Source organism: Tamandua tetradactyla, chromosome 7, assembly GCF_023851605.1.
Source record: "Tamandua tetradactyla isolate mTamTet1 chromosome 7, mTamTet1.pri, whole genome shotgun sequence".
NCBI classification, from domain to species: domain Eukaryota; kingdom Metazoa; phylum Chordata; class Mammalia; order Pilosa; family Myrmecophagidae; genus Tamandua; species Tamandua tetradactyla.
In genome coordinates, this window is record NC_135333.1 from 156,819,675 (window position 1) to 156,831,424 (window position 11,750).

At 38.5% G+C, this 11,750-nt stretch overlaps 1 pseudogene; it reads right to left on the reverse strand.

Moving 5' to 3' along the window:
• Positions 1-9,863: 9,863 nt before the first annotated feature.
• Positions 9,864-11,438, reverse strand: LOC143690715 (alpha-2-macroglobulin receptor-associated protein pseudogene; annotated as a pseudogene).
• Between the last annotated feature and the right edge of the window lie 312 nt (positions 11,439-11,750).

Sequence of the window (11,750 nt, forward strand, 5' to 3'; positions counted from 1 at the left end):
GCTGCAGAGACTAAAAAATTTTCTTCTTCCTGGGGTTGGTATCTCCTGGCTGGCCAGCAATCTTTGGCATTCCTTGGTTTTTCTGTTACATGGCAATGCACAGGGTGGCGTCTTCTTTCTCTCCCTAGTTCCCAAGTCCTTGACTTCCAGGTTTTGGCTGCTCCCCAAGACTTTTTTCTCTCTGTCTGAATTTTATTGTTTTTAAAAAGTACTTCAGTAATCTGGATTAAAGCCCAAACTGAATCAGTAGGCTACACCTTAATTAAAAATAGCATCTTTGAAAAGTTCTATTTACAATGAATTCACAGCCACAGAATGGATTAAGATTAAGAACATGAATTACCCTGGATGATGGCTCCATGACATACTTATTCTACTCCCTTGATTATAATCTAGGGTGCTATGATCCTTCCTATCAGTCAAGAAGGATGTTGGTTTTAGATGATGTGCAAATGAAAGTAGGCTAATACAGTGAAGAAGAATCAAGTTATAGTAATCATGACTAACATTTTTTGAGCACTTATAATTTAACAGACACTCATTTACATTTTTAACAATTCAAAAAGAGAGGTATTGGGTAATGTCATCAACATGGTGACATAAACAGCTGCTGAAAAATCTCTCCCCAGATATTCAATGAAAAAAAAAGATAATTCTGAATTGTTCAGAACTCTGGAGGATGATATAGGCAGGAGAAAGACCTACAAATGCCAAATTGATGAAAGAGAAAAATATCAGGTAGGAAACTTCCATCCTGGACTGAAGAGTCTTCTCTCTACCATCTCACTCAGTCTCACACAGTGGGGAAGGGCACAAAAACAACAGCCAGGATTCCTCCCATCAGGCACACAGAGTAAAAATCCTCCCATAGCTGTGATCCCCACTGTTTGGAGACCTGGGGTCAGGGGAGGCTATTCAAGGCTCAGATCAATGAGGGGCAAAGAGTCTGAAGAAACATGGGTAGAGACTGTATTTCTAGCCCCCAAAAGCCCTTCTCTCACCCCTCAGGGAAAGAGTAGCAGGTGGCCTAATCTTTGCTGGGGGAATGGCTGAAAACTGGGACAGCTGGGGTAGTCATCTGCCACAAATAGAGTGGAGGGTATAGCCCCACACTGAGCCAGATTTTGGCCAGTAAAATGAGTGCACAAGAACTATGCAGTTTACCCACAACCAATCAGATCCAGCCTGGGCTCCAAGGCAAACAACTTCTGAAGGCAATTAAGATACTGAACAGCACCATCTACCAGGAAGACCAAAAACTGCAAGGGAATTGAAGGGCTTTTCATTGAAACTAGTCTAGACTCCCGCCTTGGGAACCCACCCCTGTTTTAGCTGGGAAATACAGCTAAGCCAACTGTGAAAGCAGTGCCCTAAAACAAGCCCAGGTCTTGTAGGCCAGTGAAAAACAGCACCACTGGGAGCCAGCAGACATTTTTTACCCACAAACAGAAACATTGCTGTGGTGCTCAATGCCTATGCCCATCCCTAAGGCAGGCTGCTGGAGGTGCCTGGTGTTGGGAGGGAACTGGGGGGCAAAACCAATTTGACAACTGACCAGCAAGAGAGACAAACAGATAGAGAACAAAGCCAACCAACCAGAAAACTCTAAGCAAAAGAGAGAAAATGACCTCCAGAAAACTAAGCAAGAAAATCAGATGCCTAGCAAAATCAGATGCCACAGGGTGGGTTTTGGTGGCTCAGCAGGCAGAGTTCTCACCTGTCATGCCAGAGAACTGGGTTCAACTCCTGGTGCCTGCCCATGCAAAAAAGAAAAAAAAATCAGATGCCACAGTAGAAAAAAATCACAACTCATACCAGGAAGCATGAAGATATGGCCCACCAAAGGAACAACTACCACCTCAACTGAGATAAAGGAGTTGAAACAACTAATTAAAGATTTTCAAATATTCTAAATCAAAATCATGAGTTAAAGGAAAATGTGACAAAAGAGATAATGGATATAAAGAAAACACAGGGTGTGCATACAGAAGAACTTGAAAGCTTGAGAAAAAAATAGCAGAACCTATAGGAATGAAAGGCAAAACAGAAGAGATTAAAAGCACAATGGAGTCATGCAACAGCAGATCTGAAGAAGCAGAAGAAAGGATTAGTGAACTCAAAGACAGCATATCTGAAATGTTACACACAAAAGAACAAACAAAGACAAGGAAAAGAATAGAAAAATATGAACAGAGTCTCAGGGAATTGAATGACAAAATGAAGCACGTGAATATATGTGTTATGGTGTCCCCAAATGAAAAGAGAAGGGAAAAGGGGCAGAAAGAATGATGAAATAAATAATCACTGAAAATTTCCCATCTCTTATGAAAAACATAAGATTACAGGTCCAAGAATGTACCTCTGTATACATTTCATGAAATTAGCAGAATAAATCCAAATAGACCTACTTCAAGACACTTACCAATGAGATTGTCAAATCTGAAGACTGAGAGAGAATTCTGAAAGCAGCAAGAGAAAAGCAATCCATCATATACAAGTGAAGTTCATAAGACTAAGTACAGATCTCAAGCAGAAATCATGGAGATGAGAAGGCAATGATCTGATCTATTTAAGATACTGAAAGACAAAAACTGCCAACCAAGAATTCTATAACCAGCAAAACTGTTCTTCAAAAATGGGGGAGAGTTTTAAATATTTACAGATAAACAGACACCGAAAGAGTTATTGCTTTACAAGGAACAAGAGACCTGCTTTACAAGGAATACTAAAGAGGGTTTGTGCTGGTTTGAAATTGTTGTGTATCCCAGGAAACCATCTTCTTTGGATCCTGATTCAATCTTGTGAGGGCAGCCATGTTCCTTTAATCCTGATTCAATATTGTAGAGTGGGAAATTTTGATTAAGTTGTCTCCATGGAGAGGTGAATTGTGGTGTGACCTCTTAATTAGGTTGTTTCCATACAGATGTGATAGAATGAACTGGGGGTATGACCCCTTGATTAGATGGAGATGTGACTTTCTTGTTTTTCCCCTCAGATTTCTCATTGCTAGTGTATAGAACACTGCTAATTTTTGTGTGTTGGTCTTCTATCCTGCCATTATGCTGTACTCATTTATTATCTATAGTACTTATGCTATCGATTTTTTTTAATCCAAAGTCTTTTTATGTAGAAAACTATTCAATTTTAAGGAAATCCCATTTATCTATTTCTTCTTTCATTGCTTGGACATAAGGACATAAGATCTAGGAAACCACCTTCTATCTCAAGATCCTGAAGTTATTTCCCTGTATTTCTTAGCTCTCATGTTTAGGTGTCTGATCATTTTGAATTAATTTTTGTAAAAAGTGTGAATTATGGGTCCACTTTCATTCTTTTGGATATGAAAAAAAGACTTGTCAGGAAAGTAAAAAGCAGCCTACACAATGGGAGACAATATTTGGAAAACACATATCAGATAAGAGTATAATATCCAAAATATATAAAAAGACACTACAACTCAACAGCAAAAAGACAAACAACCCACTTAAAAAATGGGAAAGACATGGATTGAAACTTTTCTAAAGAGGAAATACAAATAGCTCAAAAACATATGAAATGATGCTCGATTTCACTAGTGATTAGGGAAATACAAATCAAAACAAAAATGAGATATTGTCTCACACCTACTAAAATGGCCAATATAAAACAAACAGAAAACTCCATGTGTTGGATAGGATGTGGAGGAATATGGACACTCAATGTTGGTGAGGAGCTAAGTATAGAATTGCTGTCTGATCCAGCAATCTCTGTATTATGTATACACTTGGAAGAACTGAAAGCATGGATAAGAATGGATATTTGCACGCCAATATTTATAGCAGCATTATTCATGATTGCCAAGAGATGGGAACAGCCCAAATGTCCATTGACTGACATGGTAATAAATAAACTTCAGCTTATACATAAAATGGAACATTACACAACCTTAAGACAGAATAAAGTCTTGAAGCATGCAACAATGTGGATGAACCTTGAGAACATTATGGTGAAACAAATAAGCCAGAAACAAAAGGACATTTAATGTATGTCTCATTAATATAAGCTAACTGTAATGAGAAATCTCTGAGTATAAAGGTGGGAACACAGGTTATCATGAAATAGAAGGAGGGGGAGTTTGGGTACTTGATTCCGAAGGAGTACAGAATATTTAACAGGATTGATTGTAAATATACAGAAATGGATAGCATAATACTATGTGATGGTTACACAATATTCTAATTATAAGAAACAAAGCTAAATGTGAGTGTGGTTGAAAGAGGAAGGCTAGTGGCATGTATTACACCAGAAAGAAAGATAGAGAGTAAAAATTGGGACTACATACCATAGCAAAACCTAGAGTGGACAATGATGGTGCTTAAATGTACAAATATAAGGAAGATTTTACTTGAAGAAAATCAGTTGAATGTCACCATTTCCAGGTGTTAAAATTGTATGGTATATGGAAAAAATACAATTAATGCAAACTAGGGTCTGTGGTTAACAATGACATTGTAGAATTCTTTCATTAATTGTAACAAAGGCAATATACCAAAGCTAAATGACAATAAAAGGGGGATATAAGGAATGGCATGAGGTTATTCTTGTTGTTGTTTCTCTCTTTTTCCCTTTTTCTTTTCTCGCCTTCTTCTTTCTTTGTTATAGCAATGGAAATGTTCTCATGTGGATTGTGAGGGTTAATGTATAACTATGTGATTGTACTGGGAACCATTAATTGTACACTTAGGATGGATTATATGTGAATAAAACTTTTTAAGATGCAAACAGAAGGATACAAGTGCTGGAGAAGATGTGGAGAGAGAGATATCTATTCACTGTTGAAAGGGAAGTAGAATGGTGTCACCTCTCTGTAGGGCAGTGTGCGGTTCCAAAAGAGGCTAAGTATAGGCTTGCCACATGATCCTGCAAAGACTTAGAAGACTGAAAGCAAGGACATGAATAGAAGTTTTCACACTGGTGTTTATGGAGGAATTATTCATGATTTGCAATGGATGGAGGTGGCTTAAGGTACATTGACTGATGAACGAAAGGGTGAACTGTGGTGTATACACGTGATGGAATATTGAGTAACTGCAGGAAGGAATGAAATAATGTGGCATGCAACTAGGTAGATGAACCTTGTGGACATTATGTTGTGAGAAATAAGCCAGGAACAAAAGGACAAATAATGCATACTCTCACTAATATGACTATGATGAGCAAACTCTGAGAATTGAATTTGAGTGCATAGGTTCTCAGGGGGTAGAAAGTGGGTAGAGACTGGGAAATTGATGATTAAGGAGTACAGAATGTTCAATAAGACTTATTGTAAGAGTTCATAGATTATAAGCTCTTTCAGCAGTCACATCTATTCCTGAGTCTTAACTGTTATTTCTAATTTCTGAGATGCTGTGCTCTTTGTGTATACCCTGGTAGTTTCCTGGTAGTAACACCTGAGACTGAGTTCAAGTTCTGCCACTCTGAAAGTCAGCATTACTCTAAATAGCAACTGTTAAAGAAGCTGAGAAAGAGATCATGTATCCAACTAGAGATATAAGTGAAATGGACCTGGTTAAGACTAAGGTAAATTAGAATACAGGGTAAAGGATGATGTTGTCATCCTTTATTGTATTTCAAAACTTTAACTTCTGTGTGAGACCAAAGTAAGAGGCATTTATTTGGTCCAAAATTTAATTTTCTGTAGCATACTATCTAATTTAATCTTTCTGGTCAGTTTATTAAACAACCTAAATATTTCAAACATAGAATAGGGAATGAGATAGTGTAATTCTCGATAGCTTAATATAATACCCAGATAAATTCCAGAGTACTTTGGGCAGAAAATTTAAAAATATTTGCAAAGTTCCCTTGAGGGATTGGGGGGAAAATGTGGCACTATTAAACTTCCCCACCTGGGAATTCCTGATATTCTCTCAGGCATTAGCAATTCCCAATTTAATAGGCCAAGCCCTTGATCTTGAGGTTCGCCCTGATGAAATTCATTTTTGCAAAGCTGAAGCTAGGCCTGCATGTAATTATGCCTAAGAGTCACCCCCAGAGAATTTTGTTGCTCAGATGTGGCCTCTCTCTCTAAGCCAACTTGGTAGGCAAACTCACTGCCCTCTCCCCTTCACAGGTCATGACTCCCAGGGGTATAAGTCTCCCTGACAACATGGGACAACTCCCAGTGATGAGCCTGGTCCTGGCATTGTGGAATTGAGAATGCCTTCCTGACCAAAAGGGGAAAAAATAAATAGAACAAAGTAAAAATCTCTGGCTAAGAGATTTCAAATAGAGTCAAGAGGTTATTCTGAGGGTACTCTTATACTAGCTTTAGCTAGCTATTCCAAACAGCCAAAATATGCCAAGTCCCAACCAACAGTATTCCTGAAAACCCTAGGGAGTGCCCTGGGCTCTATCTAATTCTCTATAAAATGTTTTGTTAATAAGTTTATTTTTTCAGAAACTTAAGGTCTCCTGATTGATCCTATGCCAGATAAGCTCTGAAACCAAAAGGTACCAGTCTCTCCAAGAACATCAACCAATTTCATTCCCCTTCCCCATAAAATCAACACCTCTTTTCAGTATGAAGACATTAAAATGGTCTTTGTCCAGATATTCATGAAGATTAAGAGAAAGATCAAATGAGAGGAAGGAGATGTAACTGATAAATTAGGATATAACAAATAACCGTGACTACTGATTCATTATATAGATATTTCTTTTTAGTGTTTAGTGTTTTAGAATAGCCAGAAGGAAATACCTAAAATTACTGAACTGTAATCTAGTAGCCCTGATCTTTGATAATGAGTGTATAACTGTATTACCAGAAACCAAAAAAAAGTCAGTTGCTTGTGTTTGTCTGGTTCTACTTCAAGATGTCTACTCCACTGATACATATATCTGTTTCTGTCAATACTATACTGTCTTCATTAATCTACCTCTATAATAAATCTTAATATTGGGTAGATCAAGATTAGACCAAACTGGTCTTGCAGGTAGGGAAAGGAAAGAGCTTCTAATGTAAGCCTAGAATTGGCACCAAATAGGTAGAAACAAGTTTAAATAAGTAAAGGCCAGGGTCCTTGAAATATAAAGCATAATCAAAAGTAGGAACCTTCAGCTGGAAATCTGAATTAGACTATCCAGATAGGCTGTAATCTCTGGAGTATCCAATCAGTGGAGAGACCTGTGTGCTAGGTTTAGGGAATAAATACCATTGCTTTTGGTTGCTTGGCATGCCAGCCATCATTTTTTTTTGGTTGAGCACCCATTCTTGCAAGATCGTGAAAGAATTCTTTTCTTCTCCACAATCGGACAAGCATTTGTTCTTTTTCAGGTATGGCTTTCCTTCTAACAGTGATGATACTGTGTACCATTTGATGGTATACTTTGGATATATTGTATGGTATGTGAATATATCTCCATAAAAGTACATTTAAAAAAATTAAGAATACATTTTCCTGGGGTACATTCAATCCTCAACCCCCTTTCAACTATAAGAGACAATTAATGATTAAAAATTGGATGATAATTTATTGTATCTAAACTGTGAGAATTGATATGATTTATAATAATTAAAAACATTATTAGGTTTTTAACTTGCCTGAGGTCTTGGGAGGATGTTGGGAATTAGATTTCCTTAGGTTACATGATAGTAAAAGTTGTAATGCAACTTTTATAGCCACATTATATATTCCTCATTAGTATGCTAAACCTTTGAAGTAACTCTTAAGAAAGCTTATTCTTATGCAAATATATCTTGTCAGCTTGGAGAGTGGAGGCTTGATATTTTTTATTTCCTTGTTGTTTTCTGTTAGGTGTCATGTTATAAACTAGCTATTCTACTGTCATGAATCCTGTAACACCTGTCTGTACTTTGATTCAACCTTTTTAAAGACTTTTAGTGACATTTAACATTCAGTTTTACTGCAAAGCGATGTCTACTCCTCATTCAATTTCCTTTCTTTACATATAAAAGGGAATATCATGAAGTAGATCTGAAATAAAGTCCAAGGAAAATACACTTACCATTTTGTAAAATTTAATTTTAAAATTTTATTTATTTTTTGTTTTTTAAGAACTTGCTTTAAGATTTTTCACAATAAGATGTCTTGTTAATTGCCGTGATGTGAGCACTCAAGTATTGAATATTTAAATCAAGTAGGTAGAGGACTTTTTAAAAAACACTAATTTTAAGAATGCAATATGAGTTTCTAAATCCTTCTGCATACAACTGAAATCCTTTGCCTATAATATAATAAGATGATAATTGGAAATTGCAAGAAAATAAAATAAGCCTTAAAGACTCTAGTCCATTTTGTTTTATTTTTTTCTTCCTCAAATCTCTATTTTTGGTATAGCCTTTTCTGCATTTAATTTTGTTTTCTTCCTTTTAAATGCAATTAAGATTTTGGCAATTTTACAAAAGAGGCTAAGAAATTACTGCGAAAACAAAAGCAGACATAAAACAGAAATAGCCGCTTTGGTAAATTTCATAGCAAGAGAGCTAAAATTTACCAAGCTTTTTCTTAGGCAAAAATGGATGGGAGAATGTGAAATGTGCTTTCAGCGAGGTCTAATTGAAGATGTATTTAAAGCAAAGGAGCCAGAAGCCATCATTGCAACACTTTTACTGAACAGCAAACAAATACATAGTAAGTAAACAGGGGTATAAGTCTGTGAAAGGGTATAAAATAGCACTTTCTAAAATTTCAAGTGGAACAGACTAAGACAGGGAAAAAGGCCATTTATGACAATTCAGAGATAACCATTATAAGATAATTTTGTTATTTATAGCAGATAATGAAGTTGGTGAATTTTTTATGTGTACTCCTCTGCCTTTCTCATGTCTTTTTCCTCAAATACAAACTTCATCACATCCTACTTCTAATCCCAGATCCAAGGTACTCCTCATGACTGCACATGACTTCATCTGGAATTCAAACTAAACATGATTTACCACTTTTAACCAGAGCCAATGAAGGGATGAGCCAGCCATGCAGGCAGCTCACAAGGGGCCATCCATAAAGGGCTATGGAACATCAGTAGGGTACTAAAACATAACTGATAATGGAATGGGATGGAGGAAATCATATTTACTAGAAGTCTCCTTGGGACAATATTGCACAGTAGACTTGCATCTTATGTGAATTGCCTTTTGGGGGAAGTGATTCCATGAATTACAGGTCTTTGTTTGGATGAGAGGAATTTGAAAGTTTGGGGCTAAAATGAAATATCTTTTAATAACAGGGTGAGGCATATTATTTTCCTCTGCCACTTGACACTCAAACACGCCTATAAATAAAAACTGAAAACATATTTTAAAAATTGCAGTTTAAAGTAGTTCCAAATTTTAGCCTGCTTATGGGGTTCACATACGATGTTCAACCTTATCTAATTTCATAGTCAACCATCCCCCATCTGCCCTTCCTACAGCATTTTATATCCTTCTTCCTTATTTTATTTTTTTTGACATTTTAAATACTGCACTATATTCTCTAGGACTTATGTACATAGTATTTCCAGTGTCATATTTATAGTTTTGACACAGACAGTGCGTCTCTAGCATACAGGACTGTGGGACTTGATGGGCAGCATGAAATCACATTCTCCCTGCATGAGGCATCTGTGTTTCCTCAGGGGCAAAGCCAGGCCTGGCCGCTCCAAGTCAGGTCTTTTGATCTGCACAGGTGGGTGTATGCCTGTGTTCCTCTGAACCCTTACATGGTGGCAAAGAGTCATTTGAAACTTTTCTTCCCCCTGACGGTCATCCTGAGACTAGCCCTTGCAGGCACCATGGTTCTGGTCACTTACTGTGCCCACTCCCAGAAAGGCCCCCGTCCTGTAGGCTCCTGCCTCTGGCCTTCCAGCCGCCTGGAAGATGTTCATTGCTCATTGTGCTGGAGGCCCCTGGAGTTTCTTCCGGAAAGATCCCGTAAGTGCTTCTTTACCTTGGAGCCCAACTCTGGTCTTGTGCTCCAGTAAGGCCAAATTCTCCTTGTTCTGGCTCAGGTACCTTCTGTCCCCAAAGTTCTCCATGCGCTTTAGTTTCTCATGGGAAATCTCTAGCTCTTTCAGGCACTAGTTGTGCTTTTCAATTGAAGTGCATGAGCGCCTTCTGAAATTATTCCAGCTCTTTTACAGTGAAGTTGACCAACTTGGCCGTGTCCCACAGATCGATCCCTTGGGGCTCTTCAAACTTACTGGCTGCTCGTAGCCCCTGTGGCTGAATCTATGCTGGTCTGAGGCTGTTATGTACCCCAGAAAAGCCCCTTTCATTATCATTATCCAATCTTGTGGGGACAGACCTATTGTTTGGGTGGGATCTTTTTTATTAAGTTGTTTCCATGGAGATGTGACCCACCCAATTGTGGGTGGGACATTTTGATTAAGTGGTTTCTGTGGAGATGTATTTACACTCATTCAAGGTGGGTCTTAATCTGCTTACTGGAGTCCTTTAGGAGGGAACTATTTTAGGAAAAGCTTCAGAGACAACACAGAGACATTTGAAGGTACGAAAAGAAAATACCCCAGGAAAGCCATTTGAAATGAGAAGCCAGGAGAGAAAGCTACACATGTTGCCTTTTGTCTTCCCAGTTGACAGAACAACCTTGAATATTATTGGCCCTTTTTTGAGTCAGGGTATCTTTCTCTGGATGCCTTATTTTGAACATTTTTATGGCCTTAGAAACTAAAACAAACACCTTCTCAGATGGTCAAATCCTTGGGTGATGTAACACAGCCTGTCCTTCAGCTCAGCATGTTTGCCATCCAGGACATCTTCCTTGGTGGGGCCCACTTCAGAGGGACCACTCATGTTCTAAAAAATCTCTTCAGTTTGGCTTAAGGTTTCCAGCAGGATGTTGTACTCATGAACTTTCTCTAAATTATGTTTCAGCTCCTGCCAGAACTTCTTCATTTCTTCACTGGGGAACTCACAGAGGTCTTGGCCATGTACCAAAGCTTCTCCAGCCTTCAGTCATCCAGTCTGTCCATGTCACCATGGAGATAATTGCTGCTCACCATCTGTGTGTCCTTTATTCTGTCCAGCCCATACTTGGGCAAACACACTGAGATTGCTCATGAGCTTCACTTCCTTTTCCCCATCTTCATTCAACACTTCAGCCTTCATTTTCTTCCAGCTGATCTCCTGTTCCTGTATCTTCAGATCGACTGGAGTGTGGACCATTTCACAAGAGATGCAGGCACTTGGCTTCCTCCCACAACTGGTTCAGCTTCTCCATCTGGAACTCATAGCTGGGGTCACACTTTGGGGACAGCCCAGGCTCATTCCTCTCCTGTGAGTACTTACTGCTGTGGTTCTCAACTAGTGCAACCCAAGCAGCAGCAGCAGCCCACACAGCCCTGACCTGACCTTCCACAACACCATCTGTGTCTACCTTTATTTCATTGTATCTCATGGAACACTCATCACTATTATGATCACCATAAAATAACATATTATGTGCATACATTCACATTCACACAGAGCACACAGATAGTTTTTATTTTTTATTTTTGGAGCAAGGTGCTGGATGTGGTGACACTGGGGTGGAGATTGGCATGGATCAGGTGATAGGCAACTCTGTGTTGGCTTTGATGGCTCAGCACAGATGGTGGGGAGGGAGCTCCTCCAGCAGGCAGGCAGTAGGCAAGGCTCAGGGGCTTGAAGAAGGGCTTGGTAGTAGAGAGGCAGGGGAGTGGAGGCCCAGCTTACATATGGATATCTGTTGTTTCTTTTTAATTATTTTATCTCCAGTGCCTAGAACAAT